This window comes from Vanessa atalanta, chromosome 23, assembly GCF_905147765.1.
Source record: "Vanessa atalanta chromosome 23, ilVanAtal1.2, whole genome shotgun sequence".
In the NCBI taxonomy this organism is placed as follows: Eukaryota; Metazoa; Arthropoda; class Insecta; order Lepidoptera; family Nymphalidae; genus Vanessa; species Vanessa atalanta.
The window spans coordinates 1,165,228-1,189,053 of record NC_061893.1 but is presented as its reverse complement, the minus strand read 5'-3'; the positions used below and the strand labels follow the sequence as shown (position 1 = coordinate 1,189,053).

The following is a 23,826-nucleotide window of genomic DNA, read 5'->3' as shown; positions in this document are numbered from 1 at the left end:
TTGAGCGAAAATATCCCTTTTTTATGAAAACGGTAGGTGGACGAGCAAATGGGCCACCTAATCGTATATAACATTCCTTACATCACCAACGCGTCACCGACCTTGGGCACTAAGATGTTATGTCCCTTCAAACCGGAACACAACAATATTGAGTACTGCTGTGTGGCGGTAGAATATCTGATAAGTGGATCGTACCTACCCAGATAGGCTTCCACAAAGCCCTATCACCAAGTAGTTTCCTGAAGCAAAATTATTTTTTTACTATCACTTGGTTAAAGTTTAACCTGTAGGATTTTTTACTACAACTTAACTTAAAGAAAAATATCGATTCATTTATGATGTTTCATAATTTTCTAAATGGGTTAAACTTTAATTTGTATACAATTTGTGCCACGAACGCTTTTGTTTATACCATGATAAATATAGAACTATTAATGGTTTTGTGTTATGAAGTATTTTATTTTTAGGTCACGATATTTTAATGTCGACTAACAATGTTTTAAATTCAAAGAATTCTAAATAAACTAACAGCCTATGAATAGTCCTAAATTAATCTCTTCTGGGTTGTAGCCCTTCTTTTAAGAGAACAGTTAAAGCCTATCAAATTCATGTACGCCCACCACGATGATCAAATTCATGTACGTGAATCCACATCCTCATAAGCATAACATAACATAACATAAGCAGCCCGTAAATGTCCCACTGCTGGGATAAAGGCCTCCTCTCCCGTTGAGGAGAAGGTTTGGAGCATATTCCACCACGCTGCTCCAATGCGGGTTGGCGGAATACACATGTGGCTGAATTTCGTTGAAATTAGACACATGCAGGTTTCCTCACGATGTTTTCCTTCACCGCCGAGCACGAGATGAATTATAAACACAAATTAAGCACATGAAATTTCAGTGGTGCCTGCCTGGGTTTGAACCCGAAATCATCGGTTAAGATGCACGCGTTCTAACCACTGGGCCATCTCGGCTCTATCCACACGTGAATCCACATCCTCGCATTGAAGAATCTTGGTAGAATAAACTCCAAACCTATACAACAATGATTTTGGTTTTATTTTTTATGGAAAAGCTAAGATGATTGTTTTTGTTAATCGAAGTAACAAATTACCGAGGGTTATTTCATTGTAAGACAGGCGCAGCAGTATTAGAAGATCTACGTATGCATCTCTTGACAAAGCACTCGACTCGAAACGGCTTACCGACCGGATAACCAAACCATACGTGACGATATGTGCCAGTTCCTCTACAGTAAGCCGAGTAAAAAACTTCGTTCCAAAAATATCTGTATCTAGTACCGACGAATTTAAAGTGTTAAAAAATTAACAGACACTCAAAATATCGAAACAATATTTATAGCCTTAGCTTCTGTGGAACTATTCTGTAACTATGAACTCGAACTCACGGAACACTCTACAATCGTAAACTGTCAGTTAGTGATAGTGACATTGTCTATAATATCGTACACTCCCCCACCCCATCTGGTATTCTGTCGCCAAACAGCAATATTGGTATATTTGTCTTCCAGTTTGAAAGGTGAATGATCCAGGAAAGTGGCATTACAATTTAGTTTTCAAGGTTGTTGTGATGTAAGGAATGGTTAATATTTCCTACAGCGCCAATGTCTATGGCAGGTGAACCTATCTGCCCGTCCGCCTGCCTATTACATATATCTATGGGACATACGTATTAAAATAGCGTATCAGCGCAGAGAATACGAGGTGAATTCTTACAGAATAGAAATGCTGATGTCATTTATTTACGAATAGTTGATCTTTCATAACAGGTGCAGAGAAATGTGGACGAAAATTTAGGAATAGGTCTGATTCAGTCGTAAATAATTTTGAGATGATTTATAGATATAGCTAATTAGTTTACACGTGGTATGCTATTATTTGAGTCACTCATTAATACGTTCGATACTTTTTGTTATTTTTATTTGTGATTTACAATTAAATATTCATTATTTCATTGCATTGGTTCGGTTGAGCATACTTAGATTATAATCTACAATCAGACTATAAACAGAATATAATTTTATTAAATCTAGTGAATTAAATTTTAAAATTACTGACTGTCCATACACAGCCTAGTCTAGTAATTTTAAAGGATGATTTTTTTAGGTCTACTTGCGGTACTATCTGATGAAGAAAATCAACAACGAAGGGAAAATAAAGATCAAAGTCATCATGAAATCTTTTATAGCTCAGCGGAATAGAACGAGTCTGAAGAAAAAAAAACACCTTAACCTGAGCCCTTGGATTTCTAGCATCCACTATAAGATAAACCTTATCAATTACAAAGAAAAGTTAGAATTGTGGTCCCAAAAATGTTCTAGCTGATTTTTGTGTCTTAACTATGAATATTCGATTCAAACTGTTAATTATAATGCTGTTTGATACACAATATATTGTCATAAACGCTCTTTAGAAAAATTGCAATGACTTGCGTTTTTTCCTTTTCGTCAAATGCTTCTAGAAAGTCATAGAATAAAAAAAAACACGAATAAAATCAGTATAGTCGTTATGAAGTTATGGTATAGTTGCGATAATAACAAAGAAAGAAATCCTAAATGTAGACCAAACGAATATATAGCAGAAAGATTGAAACATAGAGACAAGAAAATCTGCAGTAAACAATTATATTTTGCCAAATAATATAAAGCCTTATTTATTAAAAGATAAAGTTAAAAATAGCTTGAAGCAAAAGCGTTTATTTTGCTATATATCCAAATATTAGCGATGCATGTCTAATTAACCATTGTTTAAACTTATTACCATTGTATGTCAGTCTGTCACGGTACAAAGGAAGTAGGCATTTAAACTTAAGCCTTGACTGCTAAATCTATTACAAGCATTGAACTATTAAGCAAATGACCAGAAATCTTTTTTTCTTCAGTTAGGATCTGGCAAATGGGATGCCTGAAGGTAAGTGGTCAACTCCAATGTATGTATTTTTTTATAGTTTTATATATAAGTATATTTATATTTATTTTATAGACATTTTTAACTTTGTCGTTTCATAAATTCGAATAATTTGTAAAAAATACATTGGTAAAGAAGGCATATTATTCGATGCAAGATTATATTGATGATAAAAAAGCGTGGAGTTAATGCTTGATGACTTCCAGGCAGGAGACATAACATACATACATAAGTGTATTTAACTAACATGACTGTATTTTTAGATGTTGAAAAAGAGTAACTACTGATTTACTCGCCGGTTCTTCTCGGTAGAATCTACATTCCGAACCGGTGGTAGCTTTACTTTAAATAGTTTATTAAATGACTACTTGAATAAAGTATATTTTGATTTTGATTTTTTTATTTTGATTGTCATTTACTAAAGACCGTCTTCGTCTTCGACGTAAAAGTTAACTGGCAGAGAATGCCTTCAGGCATTAAGTCAGTATTTTGTTTCAATTACTTTATGGCGGTCAATAAATTCTTTAAATAAATACATTCTAAAAAGTATTAACTATCCCATATGACAGATATAAGTCTCGTATGCCGTGACAATAAACGGAGTGACGACTCTCAAAGTATATTTGTATGTATACTCGTAGTATGTTATATACTATTTCAAAAATAAGAAAATAAATGCTTTTATATATTGTACGCATTTTTATTCATTGCATTACTGTATACATTACATTAGTAGCCTGTAAATTTCCCACTGCTGGCCTAAGGACCTCGAGGAGGAGGTTTGGCGCATATTCCACAACGCTGCTCCAATGCGGGTTGGCGGAATACAAATGTAGCAGAATTTCGTTGAAATTAGTCACATGTAGGTTTTCACCTCGCGATGTTTTCCTTTACCGCCAAGCACAAGATGAATTATAAACACAAATTAAGCACATGAAAAGCGGTACCTGGGTTTGAACCCGATTTCATCGGTTAAGATGCACGCGTTCTAATCGCTGGGCCATCTCGGCTCTTTGTTATTTATTTATTGGTTTTTGTTTAATAAAAATTATTTCGATCGATCCACAGGCGGTAATGGTCATTATAATCTAAGTAATTTTGGTTTTTGTTTATATACAATGTAGTTTTATGAATTAAATCAATTGAGTAGCATACACTCGCGGTAAAACTTAAGTAATAAGCTAACTTAAAATGCTTGGTTCCAATTCTGTCTGTAATAGGTTTAAAGGCGATTCATTTCTTATCTCGTGAACCATCCATTTCCATTCCAGAGACTTGATAGTTTTTTCCACAGGGATGGTTAACTGCTGATGGAATTTTCGGAGAAAAATCGCTATCGAAGTGGTATTCAATCGTGCTGTCGATACCAATCGTCAGTAGAACTATCATTGATCCTACTTGCTATATTTTTTTTAATATGAAAGATTTTCATATATTCAGCAGTGGTCATATTGAATTTATATGTAAACACGCACACACATTTAATTTTATGTTTAATGATTGATTTTGCGATTGACGTTGAAGGGAAATATAGATAGATATCTTCTTGTGTCGGATTAAATTCTTTGAAAAGTGTATAAACTAACCCTCAATGGTAGTTACAGATAATAAAAATCTAAGCATTTCCATTATTTGAAGTACATTGTTCGTCTTACCCAACAGTGTATTCCAAATGTAGGAAAAAAAGTAAAAAAATAATTCTCATGTCGAATATACATTATATATATACTAATTGAGCTCAGTTGTAAATGCAATTGTGTAAAATGACTACGAAAAATTGCTCGTACCCGCCGTAGACGACGTACTTAAATAAAGTATATTTTGATTTTGTCGGCTGTTATTGTGTTTCCAAATTAAGCAATGAATTAACAAAAAAAGTACAACTTACAGCTACAGTTTTTATTTAACACATTGTGTTGCGTTTATAAGGACATACCATATTTTCGCAATTTCGTAGAAGAAATAGAACTTATAATAATAATTAGATTTGAATATATTTTCCTCTAAGTCGACGAAAATAAAAAAGCGATTAAAATGTTTAAAAAAAATGTCATATCTACGCGGTCACGACAGTTGTTACAATTTTAGAGTATATTTATAATTCAAAAACTCTAAAAAGCTTGTCTTGAGAAGTGTGTCATTTTTATTTACAGTATATAATAACACAAACATTTCCCGACGGATTTTCACACGCTCGCACACTAACAAAAGACGCCACATATTCGCTAGTTTTCTGAAAAATCGGCGCGCGCGCACGTTGGCATATATAAATCATGGCGCTTTCGAAATTATATTAAGCTGGATGAAAATGTTTTACACACTGTTCGGTCAAATTAAAAATTATGTGTTTTTGTGATATTTTCTTTTAACGTCACCGTCTTTAATAATATTAGAACTATAAGTATGAGTTGGAAATACGATTTTATGTAAAATGGCAAACGACTTCATTATTGTAGAGTCTTAAGTAGAGTCATGTCATATACAATATTTTTATAAGATAAAAACTTGGATTTATTATTAACTGACCTCATAAATGGAGCAATATAATATGTATGTTTGTTTAAAATTATATATATTTTTTATTCCATGAAAAAATAAATACTGAATTTGTTGATGGTACCGATGGAAGATTTACATGAAATTTAATGGCTGTTTAAAAAATGATTTTAAATCGCCTACTTGAATTGAGTATATCATTTATTACATACATTATTATTATTATTTTTTAAGTTATCATTTTTAATTTGGTGCTAATATACTTAGTTATTCGTTTAACTTTAATATTTTGTGAGTGTTAAGTTATCTTAAGGTAGAGTCCTAATAAATTTAACAAGTTTTACTCTTCTGGTTATAACTGATGAATACTTCAAAGAAATAAACTACTATTCCCGTTGTCACATAGGATGCTTGTATGCATGTATCGAATAAAAATCTACCTCAGTGTAATTAGGCACAGGAACGGGACGATTAAAAAAAAAAACTACCAAAAACGTGCAATTTATTGGCGCGTGTGCGCAAAGTATCGCTAACTAACCCTGTTCGCGCAATAACCATGTACCGATAACATTTTCCGGTTTAGTCGTGTCATTAATGGTATGGTTTTTCCACGAACATGTAATTCTTACCATGAAATTATACCATTAAATAGCACCCTACCTTATTTTCTCTTTATATAAAAAGAGATGGCCCAGTGGTTAGAACGCGTGCTTCTGAACTGATGATTGCGAGTTCTAACCCAGGCAAGCACCAATGAATTTTTATGTGCTTAATTTATGCTTATAATCGTTGTGTATGTGGGCGGGGGATTGGTGTCTAGTAAGACAAATTATATTTGTAAATAAGAACCTTACGTCTGATTATTAAACTTTCATAAATATAATATAACAATGACATAACTTCAAAAATGTGCTGTTTAGAAATAGCTAACGATAAATCAATGCCATCTATTGACCATTTATAGAAACACATATTTTACTTTTCTTAAAAATTCCACTTATCAAGATAATAATTGATTTCAAGCTAATTTTCAGAGTATATACGTCGTTTTACTACGAAACAATAATACTATGTTTCAATTACGCTGTAATATACAAATAATCTACAGTAATCTCATTCACGAGGGACGTAATATATTTACATTATTGACACAATTAACCCGTGTGGCCCCAGGAGACTAAAATCATGAAGTACTTCTCTGGGGCGGCACAGAATAGGGAACATCGGAAACCACTCCAGAAGCAGTTCGTATATAACTTGGTGTCAATTCTAAGAACGTGAAGCTGGCAAAATGTTGCCAAAAATTAAATAAATAAATGAATTTATTTCAGGCTTAGCCCTTTTGATGTTAGTAACAATTTTATTTTACTATACTATGTTGGTAAGCAGTAAAACAAGTATGAAATGAATATCAAGGATATACTTCACTGACCTTAAATAATTTGGGAATTATATTATTGTTAAATTTGAATTTGATTGACCACGAAGTTGTTTAAATATCATAGGATCGGTATTGGCTGTGATGACGTCTTTGTCGTTTCAGTTGTTTATAAACATTTTAAAATAAACATATTTTTAATTGCAATTTATAATAGTGTAAATGAATAAATACGATCGAGCCTCAAACAAAAATTCATTTCATAAATAAAAATAAAAAAATACCATGTATTAAAATTATTTGCATAAAATAAATAGCATGAATAGAGAAATGTAAAAGTATATCAAAGCTTCACTGTGCTGTAGTCTATTATAGATATCCTTACAAAACTTATTTATAGGAAAAGTTATAAAAGTTATATAAAAAAGTAAGTAAAATTTCATAGACGGCTCAAGTTTTATCTTTACTGAGATACGAAGAATTTAAGAAGTATAAGCCTTTCCCAAATAGAAACGTAATATAAAATAAATATAAATTCATAAAGCAATTTCACAAAAGTGCCTGTTGTGAGTATAAAACGACACTGGTTTGAATATTTATTATAAAAAAAAATTATATACATAAATATTACTAATAATATATTTATGTTGTCCTGATCAATCTTGATGGAGATCAGCTGACTACAGGACATATTGTAGTGCACAAATTTTTGCACAAACACAGACGCAATGTGTACTCTAATTAAACGGAACATCATATCTGAAACGACCGAAGAGAGTTCAGGCTCAAGACCAACGGCTTTACGCGCTTTTCGAAGCAAGGTAGTGTAGACACTTCCAAATTGTAGGCTCCGGGCTGTTACTAAAATTTTACGACAGAAAACTCTCTATCTTTTTACGGGCCCGATCTGGACTTTGAACCTAGAACCAAGGCATCTATGGTCTTTATATCTTAGCCGCTAGAGCAACGAGGCAATCAAACTTATTAATAGTCTTATGTATATTATTTACTCCTTCTATTAAGGGTTTAAGGACATACAAGTAACATAACTTCAGCCAACTGTTGTAGGTTTTCTCACTATGCTAAGGAGCCAGATAATATTTGTTTATTTATAAAAATTTACAGTTATCAGCTACAATAATATTGTAGAAAACGTTATGTCCAGCCGGCATTGATAAGTAAGAATGCATTACGGCACATGACAATTTACTCGCACTGAAGTTTTAAAATATAGATCAGTGTCGCGGTAATTAAAATAAAGTTATATTTTTTCGAACAACATAATAATATATTCTATCGCGCCGGTTTGAAGGGCAAGTACAATGTACAGACAAAAGAGACATAACATCTTAATTTTCAAGGTCAAAAATATTAATTTTTATTTATTTATAAAACTAAAACACTGTAACTGATATGTATTTGGCGGAATGATTGTGGGCTGACACCACTGTAACAAATCAAAAAAAAAAACAATTTAAATGTCAAATGTCAGTGTTTGATGTCAGTGAAATCGCGTCTCTTTTGTTAACATGATCTTGTATTCAATATTAACTGCCTCGTCTTTCGAAAAAAGTAACGAATTATATTATATATTGTTTGTAAATATTTTGGTGTCTATATGACATATACATAAATAATGATCAAATTTCATTGTATTATGTTTATCGTTGGTATGTTGTTTTAGATAATTACGTACAATTCTGTGTATAATAATTTCAAAGTACGAAAGCGATTAATCTTCTGTTCGTCGTCTCTGTTATACTTGACATTGGCAGAGTATTTTGTGCTCAAAAAGCGTACGTACTTGCCAGAAAAAAAAACGAAACATTATATTTATTTTTTCTTAATCTTTGCTGTATTTTTTCTTTTAGGAAATAATTAAATCTACCTATTTCAGTTTAAAAGATGGTACTTTCGATCTTGATTCATATAACAATAGTTTATAATAATTAAACCTAGAATTTCAGCATTATTCAACAACCCAACGACCAAATTTCGAAAAACGGATTTTGACATAAAAATTAACACCATTTTTTACTTTAACTGCATTTAGTGTGTTTTATTAAAACTGTATTCTATATATACTTATATACATAAGAATTCCTAACCTTAACTATATAAAATAATTAATTAAAATAAATAGTTACTGTACAAATCTTGACCGAGAGGAACGGTGGCAAGATTGCTAGCTAGATTCCCCGTTGAATCGAAACTACGAACCTCTGGGCAAAAAAACGAACCAGCCCTCCTTTCCTCAGTACAAGTAATAAAGTGAGGTTTTATACCCTTAATGAAGCTTTTTGCACTACTACTCCAAGGTCCGAGTGTTTCAACAGCAAATGGGATAAAAAAAATAATTTGGAATAAGACACGATTATTTGGATCGTTAGTTCGCATCAGTTGTTTGTAACTAATATTAAAAAAAAATATATATATCGCATCTTAAATTCCATATAAACAACTGTGTGACTAACTATGTATAAATAGCGGGAAATATTCATTATACAAGAAATAGATGGGGCTCGTGGACGGATGCCATACATTTTATGTCATTTGTAATAAACTATGACGATTGCTTGAATTATTAATAAAAATATTTTTTTTTAATTCATCTCAATGGAACAAATCATAAATGTAGATTAATTGTAAATGCCTGCTGTATTTTGAGCTTCTGACCTCAGGAGAGGTAGCTTTAGATTGGGGTACATGTCAGTCACCTCCTCGTGGCGTACCCTGGGCAACGGGGCCGGCTTGAGCATGCTCGTCGGCCACGGCTAAGACTGGCGAGAGGAATGCCGCGGGGCTGCTCCTGGTACGGCACTGATCGGCGTCAGGGTGGACCATGTGAATGGCCTCGTTGGCTAGGAGGGAGTGGGAGGGCTCGCTACTTGAGCCTCCCAGGTGTTTTACACCGGCGGTCAGCAGCGGAGCCTAACATCATATCCGCCACAGGGCGTCAGCTTCGTTGATGCCCAACCTCCAGTAGCGGACTCGGGGGAATTCGTCACATTCCCACGTGGAGGCTGCCGCTGGTGGGGTCGCGGTTGCATGCCCTTGGCGATCCCGTGGCCTCACCACTCGGTGGCATGGTGGAAACCCGAGGATGGTTTTAGTGGGTAGGACAGGGCATTAGCATTAGCATGCCCTGGCATGGGGCATTAGATCCCGGTTGAGTCCCACATACCCGTCCCGGTGGCCCGACCGGGAGGCATGCGTAAATTTTCTCCTCATAAAACAAAAAAAAGGGTAGCTGTAGAGCACGATCTTCCAATATGGGTTTGTAGATACAGTTATGGGATAATGATAGCAAAAAACGCGAGTTTTGCATCATCGCCGACCAAGAGATTAATTATAAATACAAATTATTAAGTAACTAAGTAAAATAAGAAACATACTGTAAATGATTCACTGCTGGACTAAGGCTTCCTCTCCCCTAGAAAAGATTTTGGAATTTAATCCACTGCACTGTGGTGGTGGTGATGGTGCACTGGTGTGGCACACAAGAGCCGAGATGGCCCAGTGGTTCGAACGCGTGCATCTTAACCGATGATTTCGGGTTCAAATCCAGGCAGGCACCACTGAAATTTCATGTGCTTAATTTGTGTTTATAATTCATCTCGTGCTCGGCGGTGAAGGAAAACATCGTGAGGAAACTTGCATGTGTCTAATTTCAACGAAATTCTGCCACATGTGTATTCCGCCAACCCGCATTGGAGCAGCGTGGTGGAATATGCTCCAAAACCTTCTCCTCAAAGGGAGAGGAGGCCTTTATCCCAGCAGTGGGACATTTACGGGCTGCTAATGCTAAAAAAAAAAAAAAAATGCACTGTGGTGGACTCCCATGTAGCAGAATTTAATTTAATGTAGACACATGTTCACTCACGATTTTTTCCTTAAACGCAGAGTACGAGATGAATTATAAAAACGAACTAAGCACGTTAAAAGTAATTGTTTGATTAACGGTCAAATCGAGCCACTGGACCATCCCAGCATTCGTAATGTAATTAAATGCTTCTTAACTAAAATAAATGGAGAATATACTTAGTGACAAAGTCATATGGATCAACAAATTGATTCTGTACTACGAATTTAGTTAAAAAAATTAAGGTCATAAGGTAAACGCAATTTTGTATCGAATAATTAATAACAAGGTGCTTATATTTGGTGGTAAAGATTTATATCACTCAGTCTGGGAAGCCTCATCGACAATTCCACCACCGAACAGCAATTATTTGAATTGACGTGGTCTGGTTTGAAGAGCTAATGATGTTACAGGCACGAGGGATTCGATGTAATTACAGACACTAAGATCTGACATCTTCAATCCTGTTGTGGTCTGTGAATTGACAGTGTGAAACGAAGGATGCTTGTACGTCTTACAGTCTAACTTAACAACCACGTACATATTTAACAAATGTTGTTAAAAAAGGAAATCCACAAATTTCTGTCAACAAGAAACTCATAAGATCAACTTATGTAATAGATGTAGTTAATGTAAGAGGTAGGCGGACGGGCAAATAGGCCAATAGAGTTCAACAATGCTCATAAACTTTTGGGCTGCAAGAAATATTTACCATTCCTTACATCACCAATGCGCCACCGACCTTGGGAACTAGACATTATATCCCTTGTTGTAGTTACACTGACTTACTCACTCTCAGCTTAAACCAGAACACAGAAATACTGAGTATTTCTGTTTGGTGGTAGAAAATCTGATACCCAAACGGGCAAAGCCCAGCGATGGTTTTTCCGGCATTCAAATTTTATAAATTTAATGGGCTTAACCGATTATGAGCTCCATTGATAACGTGATTATTCTCATTAAATCCAATCCAATGGCTCAGTGGTTAGAATTAATTTAGAATTGTGCTAATTTGTTAGAACCGATGACTTCGGGTTCAAACCCAGGCAAGCACCACTGGATTTTCATGTGCTTAATTTGTGTTTATAATTCATCTCGTGCTCGGCGGTGAAGGAAAACATCGTGAGGAAACCCGCATGTGTCTAATTTCAACGAAATTCTGCCACATATGTATTCCACCAACCCACATTGGAGCAGCGTGGTGGAATACGCTCCAAACCTTCTCCTCAAAGAGACTTCCTTAGCCCAGCAGTGGGAAATTTACAGGCTGCTAATGTATGTATGCTAATGTAAACGGACAAAAGTGAATATTATCATTGACTCTATTTTTTTTTTGGTGACAGATTAATAAATGATAAGTATTTGTATAAATCAATAAAACATTTAAGTATTACAATAGTATGTCTATGTGCAGTGGTGACCACTTACCATCTGGCGACACGAAAAACCCCGGAGCACAATTCTAAAATATCGACCGTCAAACCGTCGTCAACGACTAGTGCATACTAAACCAACGCATTTTGTATTTATACCGATCTGACACGCGACAGTTGATTCGTTGTTCTTCTGGACGTCGTCCAAAAACCAAAAATAACTATATTCAATGGCGAATAAAAATTGATATTTATGAATTAGTACAATCTTGTTTGTTAATTTTGACTTATAACGTTTTTTACTGCTATTGTAGTGGGTGTCATCGACGTATCATTAAAAAGTATGGAATACTGATACTGTTGTGTCGCGGCAATGTCATCAAAAATAATCATACTTATAACATAAAAGCGAAAGTCTGTCGCTCCTTATTTCCAACCTTTGAACATAATTTTTGATGAAATCGTTATAAACCAAGATTAAATTCCAAGGAAACACATAGGGTACTTTTTATGCCCAACAGCTTACGACAAACCCCTAAAATGCGAGCAAAATCGCGAGAAACAACTAGTATATCATGTATTTATCAATTCTTAAGTTTAAAGATTGTGTTAAAATTAACGTTACAAAAATTATAAAAACACTTCGATATTGTAATTAATTTTATTACATATTATATTGATTTATCGGTACGTGATTGATTAAAAAGAGAAACTTCGACAGATTCTCTTTTCAATGAAATCAATCAATCAACTTTTATAGAATTCAAAAAATTTTGGTCAATTATATATATTTCATAGTTATAGTAAATTAGTATATAGTAAGATATTATTGGAAAGCTGACAAGAGTAATATTTACCTTATCAAGTTTAGCTATAAATTTAGCAATAAAATCTTCAGAGTTTAATTAATTAGCATTTGTTACACTAAACAAAATAGTTCAACTTTAAAGTAGTTGTATCATAAGTTTAGTAATCTTAAGTATTAGCTCATTTATTTCAAACTGCTTTACTATTGCTAACTCTAAAGATGTTGCATCGTTGCATTGCTGATATATCTGTGGCATATTATCATCCGATATACATTTTTCCTCACGATGTTTTCCTTGAACGCGCACGAGATGAATTAAATAAACAAATGAAAGTTCAGCGGCATTTACCAAGATTTGAACCCACGGTCTTTTTCTTTTAAGATCCAAGTGTTCTGACAACTGCTATATCGGCTCTCAAAAGTTACTAATGTGATAGAATTATTAATATCGTCGTAACCTTGACTGATGCAGACCTAAGCGAATCTCCGACGCTACGGAAGAGCAAGTCTAGCATTCAAAGATAGCGCAGGTCAAGTGCTCTATTAATTTAATATTAAGAGCATTCGCATTCTGCATCGAACACGACTAGTGAATTAGGAACATGAATAGACGTGGGAGTTTCAAAGATATTTATCTCAATAGACCACATTATAATAAGGTTTGAAAATACTTTATATGAATTATAACATTTTAACATATCTATGTAATATTATTGATGGATAAGAGGGATGAAGTCAACACTGAATTTCTTGCCGGATCCTCTAAAATAACGAGTATATTAAAAAACCGTTATAAAAGTATACTTAGGGTTAATATATTGATTCAATATCATTTATTAGTTAGTAAAGTTAATTATTTCGATTATTATATATAAATTATATAAACATATATCTTTTAATATAAGTCAAGTCAAAAGTCAAAGTCAAAAATCTACCACCGGTTTGGAATTTAGTACCTCGGAGCTGAGAAGAACCGGCGAAAGAAACTCAGCGGTATATTTTTTTTTTACCATTTTGCATGTACAATAATAATTATATTTTAGTTATTTGAAACAGCCAGTGACTCATTTTTTAAAAAGAAGAAATCATCTTACAATACCTTATAATTTATTTGAAAGAAAAGGATATATTATTAGTCTTTAGTAATAGTTAAGTGTTTTTAAAATGACGGACTGACATAAAACGTACAGTTTAAGTCGAGGGGTCTCATGGGTCACAGGCTGAAATTTTGTTTAGAAAAGTAAATGCTTTTTTCAATATTCATCCTCTAATAAGCGATAAAAGTTTATAATTCATTAAATCTGTTAATAGAAATAAGAAATTGTGTTTTAAGTCTACCGGTTTTAAGTAAAAATACGTTACAATATTTGTGTATAAGGAATATGGTTGAAATTGTGTTGAGAAGTTTTTTATTTTTGAAATTCCAAATAAGGATCCTTGTCTATAGGTCTTACCTAACAAAAAAAAAAAAACTATAATACATTAAAAAACTGGGTATCTTATACATAAATATTTGATTATACATCCAATCAGGTACCCGGATAGTCAGTATAATAAACAAAATTTAATTATACTTCCTCATTTAAATACAAATTGGCAACTATATGAAGAAAAAAAAAAGCATCGAAATACATAATTAAGCGTATTGAAAACAAACAATAGAACGATTTCATTAACAACAGCACACTGACTAATCTGTGGAACGCGGCTAACATCTTAAATGTCAATTTGACAGGTGTCACTCGAAAGTTGACGTATGACAGGTGTGAAAATGAGCAAGAGTCTTTCAGTGGGCTTAGTTAGAATTTTTCATACCGTGACGGCTTAATGGATTAACTTCGTTTGTTTTAAGTAAATTTTTAGTGTATTCGGTTACGCATGAAGACGTTATCTGTTACGGTTTATGATACTTGTGGGTATAAGTTACTCTAACACTCAGATTAAATGGTTATTATAAAGATATATGATAAATGATTTCTTGGAATAACGATTCGATTTTATTTTCAGGTACAAATATTTTATATAATAAATAGGGCTGAACTTTGTGTAAGTACTTCCCAGTCATCGGATATTGCCGCCAAACAACAAAACTTAGTGTTGTTGTGTTCCGGCTTGAAGAGTGAGTGGGGCAAAGTAACTACAGGCTCGTGGGACACATCTTGGCTTAGTTGGTTAGTTAATGGTGCATTGGCGCATTAGCGATGTGGTTTAGTGTTTAGTGGTTAATATTTTTTAAGCTCACATGTTTATGGGCGGTGGTGACCACTTACCAACAGGTGGATCACAGGCCCAACGTAACCCACTTAAATTATGGCTTATATGAAAATACTTGCGCATATCGAATGAAATGTTAGAAGAAATAGTTGTAAATTGACAGCCCGTTTACGTTTGGACTTAGGCCTCCTTTCCTCTTATGAAGAAGCATCCAATGCATTGGATTATAAATTTAAAACAAAAAAAAATGGATCATTTTTTTATAAAAAGTAATAATACACGTATAATACAACGTTTTAGATTGTAGAACTGTTACCGAAATTCTTTCGAAACAAACATTTCAATCGTGTTAATTTACCGCTGAGTACGAATGCAAATATTATTTCCATTCGATTTGAAAACACGACCTTCGCGGTCAAGATCCACGTGTCACGTACTGTACGATTTCGTAATTTTTATGACGGTTTTGTTTTCATTTTTTTGTGCAATTCAGAATGTATTACATGTTTCTTTATACTTTTCTTGTTTAATTTACGTGTACACATTTTTAAGCCCTGTGATGTCTAATTTCCTATTCTAATATTTGTTCATTTAAAACTGAACTGTTATAATCGGATCTTAAATCGTTTATAATGTAGAGAACTGAGAACCGGAGACTAACGCTCCGTATTTTTTTGTTTTGATATGATATTTTTAGCATTAGCAGCCTGTTAATTTTCCCACTGCTGGGCTAAAGGCCTCCTCTCCCTTTGAGGAGAAGGTTTGGAGCATATTCCACCACGCTGCTCCAATGCGGGTTGGCGGAAATAAAATATAATATTATTAATATTAATTATAAAATAAGGTTTAAATTCCTAACAGTATAACAATATATTCTCCTTGGCAACACATCAAAATCAAATTATATTCCAATATCCATCAGGTATCGAAAATCTATTTGCCAAGCTATAACAAAATCATTATATTCCATATTCAAAGCATCGTTGCCACAAATCAGAAATTCTGAGCAGTGCATTAATTTAGCTGAAAGTACATTATTTATTATATCAAAATACACATTCGTGCGAGTATAGTGATATCGTAATCGCATCTAAATGGTTTTGAACAATGCCAAACGACTAGGAACTGTGATTATGACGTCATAAGGCAAGCGATGGTAGCTCTCGTGCATTGATAAAAATGAATATGGAATTGTGCCAAGTTATAAATCTTAAGGACGCTTATTTTTTATAGAATTTTAAGGGTACTTTTTTTCTATTTTTTTTTTACTTAATCATATATTTTTTATATTTAAAACGGCCAACAGCTACGTTTGCTATGTATTTTATTAAAACTATTTCCAAAACGCTATTCATTTCTGGTATGAGTTATGTATACGTGGTTGATACGTTTTTTCTACCCGGTAACTCAAATAAAACGTCTTCTCCTTTATCAGTATGAATATATCTTTGAAAATTAATTCTATGTGTGTGTCCAACACCTTACCACAGATAGGCTACAGCCAAACCAGTAATTTAGTAAACCAACGTAGCAATATAGAATTTATGCATTGTAAGACTTAGTTCAATAGTTCAAATTGACCTTGAAATTAAGATTTTGGTTAGTACATTCCTTCCGAAGTTAGATTCAGTTATTAAAACGTATGAAACTTAACCAAAAATATTGTGGGTTCATTTCAAAAAATTACCAGTAATGTTTCAGCTTTCAAAATCAGGCATTTTGCACTCCTTACCATTAGAAAGCACGCCGCAAAAGGAGATCCTTTGAATGATCCCTCTCTTCAGTGGTGTCAGCTTACCAAGCCACCGGATTACGAGAATGAATTACCTGTGTTTGCACACACAATGAAATTAGCTCCAGCCATAATGCGATCACGAGATCATTATACAAATACGAGCGTAATTATTTTGAACAGTTTCCAAATACAGAGAAGTTCACATAATCTGTAAACAGTAAAGGCAACAAAATATAAAATAATGTATTTAAATTTCTTGTTAGATAGTATAACACGAGAAAAATTATGGCAGTTAGTAAACGAAGTCATAAAACTGCAAATCATAGTTTACCCGAGGCACCACTTCGTCTGCATAAAACTTTTGACGTTCAATAAAACCAGAAGAAAATAAACAAGAAAGTGTGTTAAAGTTCTACCCGTTCAACTCTATTTAAAATTCTTAAGAAAAATAACATTAATTTGTTCCTGGAACTTTCATCAGAATAGCAGATGGTACCAATTTGAACCTTCTGGTCAAAACACTGATCACTTCGCTCATCAGTTATTCTACCACACATTTTTTCTTCTGGTATAAATATGATAGGTCAAAAGTCATTACATCACAAGGAATCCGATTAGATCAGTTCATTTAAGAAGCGAACCATTACAACACAAATTTTTACGCTTACTTTTTAATGATAAATTAAAAAAAACATTATAATCGCAAGCTACTAGTTAAATATTGCCTAGTTTTTCTTTCGGCACATTTGCATCTGTAAAGGTTTGGTTTCAGAAAAAAACTATGTCGCTAGTCAAATTTACGCTTTTGTTTGAGAGCACATATAAGCATAACAAATAAAACAAACAGAATTTAGAGGATCATATAATGACATTGGCAATTGTTTTACAAGTGGACTGATGTATCTCTTGAGACTATGAGATTAATGTAGCACTCGAGCAATTGTTCTAGATCACTCACCCTTCACAACAGAATACAGCGAAATATTATCTCATGTGATTGGAATAACTTTCGAGCTTGGCCTTGGCACAATTTCTCTACAACGCAGATATACGATGACAGTTGCAGACGAGCAATAATCTTCTAATTAAAACAAACAAAACAGCCGAATGAAAATATCAGGAAAATATATGAACAAACAAAATGGATACACAGTGAGTTATAATACTGCTACATTATATGGATGGATATATTATGAGCCACCTGGTGGTGAGTGGTTACCACCGTCCATAGACAGCACCGTAAATATTAACCCTTCCCTTAGATAGCCAATGCATCACCAACCTTTGGAACGAATGTGTTATATCCCTTGCCTGTAATTACATATAACTCACGCTGACGCATTTAAACCCGAAATAAAAATACTACGATGACTGTGTAGTACCTACCCAAAATATATTGATTTCTTTCTCATGTATGGAAATAAAGAGTACAGTTTTGTCAAATTACTTTAGAGCTCATGACCTCCAAAATGGGCAAAAATCCAAGATTATAGCACTTGGACACCTATGTTTACAGGAACTTCAATATTATTTTTCATGTAGTTATACTCATTACATGTTTTTAATAATTCTATAAACATAAATGTATAGGATAAAAATACAAAAACTCAAACCAAACAATTGTGTCATCAATGGTTCGAATTTCAAAATTTTCACATAAAAACTTCCTGAAGAGTTGTTTAAAATACCTTATCATTTGATATATTTAAAATGAAACCCTTCAGAGAATTAATTGCAAAATCAACTTTATTCTGATTAGTATAAGATCTTTCAGTATTAACTACATATTGTTCTCAAAGAGAATTATTAAAACGCTCCAACAAGTTACCTGTTTTCTCTAACTACAAGAAATTAGTTCAAGTTGAGTAGTTCTTGAAGATATTAAGCGAGCAAATGCGGATATGAGTAAAATTAATTATGATTTACTCTGCGTTCTGAAGTAATTTATGCAAGTTGTTGTAGAGTTTGTATTGTTACAATCACAGAATAAAAAACAATGGTAGATGGAGCGCGTGAATCAAAATGCATTTTTTTTGTGTAGCTTGGCGGACGAGCAAATGCGCCACCTGATGGTAAGTGGTCACAACCGCCTATAGACAATGGCGCTGTAAGAAATATCGCCAATACGTTCCTTGTGCCTGTAAATTACGGGGGGTCTCACTCACCCTTCAATATGGAACACAACAATACTGAGTACTGTTGTTTGTCGGTGGAATATCTGATGAGTGGGTGTTACCTACCCAGACGGGCTTATTTTTTTATTAATTTATATTTATTATATTATTATTAGAGCGACAGCAATTTTGACGTATTAGCAAATAGACTTATAGCTTAGACTATTGAGAATTGGCATAGACGTTTGATTTTGTAATCGCTTTCCTTCGCTTCTCTATAACGTTCACGCGCTCTATTTGCCTATTTCTGAAATTTCTATTTTCACAAACTATTTGTTTTGTTTAAAGTATACTTAAGTGACATTGACTAATTTACACACCTTAGTGAAAAAGTAATTCATTTTCTCGAGCCATAACAATTTGATTGGTATTATTGGTGTAATATAAATAGTTCTTCACCTTTGCTATGCCTTATCTAACCTTTCCCTAAATTTTAACTACTGGCTTACCTTCCTCATTCGCTAGATTGATAATTAATGTAGCATATATTGATTATTCTTTCAATCCTTTGTTTTGGTGTACTTTTAATTATAAATATTTAATTTTTTGTATATTTTGTAAATAGGTTAATGATTTTCGGTAATGTCCGAAGTTAAGAGACCGGTTGAAAACTGCTGCTGTTTCAGCTTAGACATATTGAGCTTGTTTAATTTGCTACACAAAATTTAATTTGTAATTGACAGCATCGTTGGTTAGTGGTTTGAGATCTTGTGTTTTAACACCAATAAAGTATTATTGAAGTTTTATATCGACAAATTCTCAGTAGCAGTTAGGTGTTTGGAAGTGGGCAGTATTTTAACGTTGGCAATATGAAAGATATTAAAAAAAAATCAAAGGTATATAATCTGTATGTGTTCATACGATACATAGAGGTCGAATAAGCACTACACGATTACAACGAGCTAACTTTCACAAATTCCCAATATCATCCGATTTTGTCAGATTTTTATAGCGTTCGGACGACGCTTCATGCATACTGTCCAAAACTCATTTTCAATATACATACATACATATTCAAATATCTGATCGACCGTTGGAAGACGAAAAGTAAACTAATGGAGGGCTAGATAATCTGCATGGTATGAGACTCTCTCACTCATTGACACAATCCGATGACCAGACAATTCAATGCTTTATTTTAAGTACTTTCCGAGGCACGGGAAGTTCTTGATAGAAAAAAAAACTTTTTATTGGTCCTGCGTTAATTTGGAATCTAGAATTTCTGGATAAGATTTTTTTTAGGTTTTTTTTTTTTAATTTAACTGAGCAGAAAATTTTTAGTACCACTTTGCTTGGTGATAGTGCTTTATTCAACCTCGCCATATATTACATATGGTAAATTAAAAGGGCGAATAAGCCAGTGTAACAAGTACAAGGATCATATCGGTTATCAAGGATAAAGGCGAATTGGCGATGTAGGCAATCATTAATATTTTTTACAGCATCCATTTCTACGAGCAGTGTTGTTTATCATCAGCTGTGCTGCAAATGTGGCATTTGCGCGTCCATCGAGATATTTATTTAAAAAAGAAAACATTTACTAGTAACCATAGTATGAATGATGAACGTTATTTAGATAGTATTTAATAAAACTATGATTGTCTCTGTCTACCATCATTGGTTTGACATACGAACGAAGAAGATAATGCATTTTTAATAAGACCAACCCCCAAAAATGATCAAAGTTTGAACATAATGATTTTTATTAATCAGCTCAAAAGAAATACACATCACGGTGTTCACAGAACAGGTGCGTTGGCCTTCCACTCAGTCTGTCCCTGATACGCGACCTTGCCAAACGATATCGTCTCCAGAAATAACTGTCCACTTATAAAGTAGTCATGGCTTTTCGCCAAATATTATCAGATCCTATATTAAATGTCTTTGAAGAACAGTATTTATATTTTATTTTAACGTTTTTTCTTATTCACAACTTGTTTCAAACTTTTCCTTATTTATTGGCAGTTTGTGATGTGTTACGTTAACACGATCCTTCTCAAAATCCGGGATGTTTGATTTGATCGAATTGTTTTTGTTTTTATAAATATTAGATTTGTGTAGGTAGAAAAAGGATTTCAGTTTATATGTAAGGTATAACACGTGTCTGCGTATCGCAAAACCTTTGCCAATTAAAGAGGTTAAGATTTTTATTAAAATTATACTCATAATTTAAAGTACTCGTATGTTGGAGGCATGTATCTCCAGTTACACTAATATATAGTTATAATATGTATGTACATTGTAATAATTAACAGCTACAGTATTTAAAACGGGATATTTATCATGTTTCATAATTCGACATTATCTACGAATTTCATGTTCACGAGTCGAAATATCGAGCTTCACCGAATAAAAATAAAAAACATGGTAAATATCCCGTTTTAAATGCTCGTAGTAATAAAAATAACCACGTGAATTTAAAATCTTATAATTAACAGCTATTTTAATATACAACATTAGTTAAAATATAAAATAAAAGAACGATTGGCGTATAATAATGATGTTTTGATATATTTTTTAACCTGCTAGTGTCAAATGAGAGTTTTTTTTTTTAATTAACTTAAATTCAATACGGATCTGATAAGACGTTTTGAAAACAACAAAAAATAGGTATTTTTTGTTGTTACAAAATGTCTAAAGAATGAAGTTATTTGATACAGAACGAGACCTCTGGGATTGAAATACTTGAAAGTAATCGCATAAGGCGCTTTTAAAAATTAGCTTTTACAAAGTACTTTGTAAAAGCTAATTTTTAAACAGTAAATATATCCGATCATCTAAACTTACTAAATTTATTTTTATAATTAATAATATCAAGCTCCTCAAAGAAGAAAAACAAACCTTCTACCTTAAAAACAGAATAGGTCCCAGCCCAACAGTGGGACAATTGCTGGTTGTCACGCTAAGGTATAAAGAAGCCCGTTTTGTTTTGTTTAATTTAAAATTTACTCGATATATTTTATTATGTAATTAATTATTATTGTTAACGTATGTTTTTTATCAGAAGTTATGTATTAAAGCCTTTGTGTTGACAAATAAGGTAAGGTTTAATGTTATTTTTAAAATGTAATTACATTAGACAATGTGAGTTTAAAAAAAAATGTTGCCATACGTATTTTATCAAAAAAAATAAAATTACGTCAAAGACTTGATTATTGAAATTCACTTACTTAATTATACAAAATATGATTCATTTTTCTCACGGAAAGTAAAATTTTCTTACAATTACAATTTTTAATGAAACTCTAGTATCCCCCACCCCCCCCCCCCCCCTAATTACCCTGCTCTCCGTTATTCGTAATCTTCTGATCCGCAAGCAACAAGTCAATGGTAGCTTCCGAATAACGCCTCATGGACAATTCTACTATCCAAAAGCAAAACGAATCGTTACTTTACTATAGAGATCTGACATAAATCAATCATGTTAGAACTCTTGTTATATCTACATCTTTACATATAATAAAGTCGTAACTGACCGAAATCTCACCATGGAAGGTATTTCAGTAAAAATATTACTAATATTATTTATTAACGCAATAGATCACATAAATAATTTTAAATAATTTATCTGTTGATTTGTATGCGGTTTTACGTACATATATTAAGTTATAAAGAACATCCAGCTTTAATCACTTGTGAAGTGGGGGGGGGGGGTATTGACAGTTATTAAAAAATCTACGTTCTTTTCTGTACCGATGATGATCGTTTAAGTTAACACGTGATAGGGTAACATAAACCGGATAAACCAACTTATCGCATTTATAATATTAGTTACGATGCAGTACATTATGCAAAAACCAGTATCATTGTTCGTTATTATACCATTTGCGTGCAAACACTGTGTTATCTCTTCTCCTGATCATGTTCTCTATTACCTAATGTTGTTTATATAAAACAGGTACGATTTAGAAACTAACTGACCGTAGAAGTGATATCAATTTATAATATAACTTTATTATAATTATTATTGACTAAATTTGAACCATATGAGATATCTATTCTGAAACATACAGCTGATGTACTTGAGTATCGTCGTATTCAGCATTGCGTATAGAGATATTACCATAAAATTTGGTATTTAAAGACGAACTTAACTTCTTAACTTTAATTCCAATTTAATTCTCTTATGAGTTGATGTTTCCAAACTCTAGCTGTATCAAGTTCTTTTTCTCATGAAAAGGTCAATACACCGATATTCATATTTTTAGTACCAAATTTCACACTCAATTGGGTGAAATTGAGACAATAAGTCAAAAGGCAATTTCAATGTTACTGTGAAAAGTAGCGAATTCCTATAAAAACTTTCATCTCTATATTCACTCTGTTTAGTGATGTTTTTTTTTTATAAACGCTGAAACCGCTGCCGTTTTCTGTCTTTTTTTAAAGAAAAATAACAATGTCTCATTACAAGGAATTACTAATATTCAAATTTACCCCTCTATTTAGGGTTAAAACTTGCGTTAGAATTTGAGACGACAATAGCCAAAGGGTCTGGATCGATTCTGCGTCTTTCACATCTCTAGGCGGCCCTTAAACTATTGCGCTATTGATGCTTCAAAACTTTACCATGCCTAAATGCGATTTCAAACAATAATGTTGTTACTTTCAAAAATAGCCGAAGTCATACAAAAATTCATAATTTTGATCTGATTTTTTAAATATACCAATTATTTTTTCTAAATCAATTTTAGTCTTTACATAATTCAAATTTACAACACCAATGATAAAAAAAATATATTTATACATTTATATCATAAATAAAGGTATAAATAATAATATAAAAAAACATACCTCAATAAAAGCTAACCTGTTTCAACTAAAGGCTGATACCAAAAGTCCTAACAACATCTAATTTGG

At 32.9% G+C, this 23,826-nt stretch overlaps 1 protein-coding gene across 1 annotated transcript in view; it reads right to left on the bottom strand.

The window, feature by feature from the left end:
* LOC125073127 (octopamine receptor beta-2R) overlaps positions 1–23,826 on the bottom strand; it is a 211,578-nt gene that overhangs the window by 66,796 nt on the left and 120,956 nt on the right. Inside the window, exon 3 of the mRNA XM_047683831.1 lies at positions 16,793–16,887. The gene's annotated coding sequence lies outside the window, so the exon portion shown is untranslated. The remainder of the gene's footprint in view (positions 1–16,792; positions 16,888–23,826) is intronic.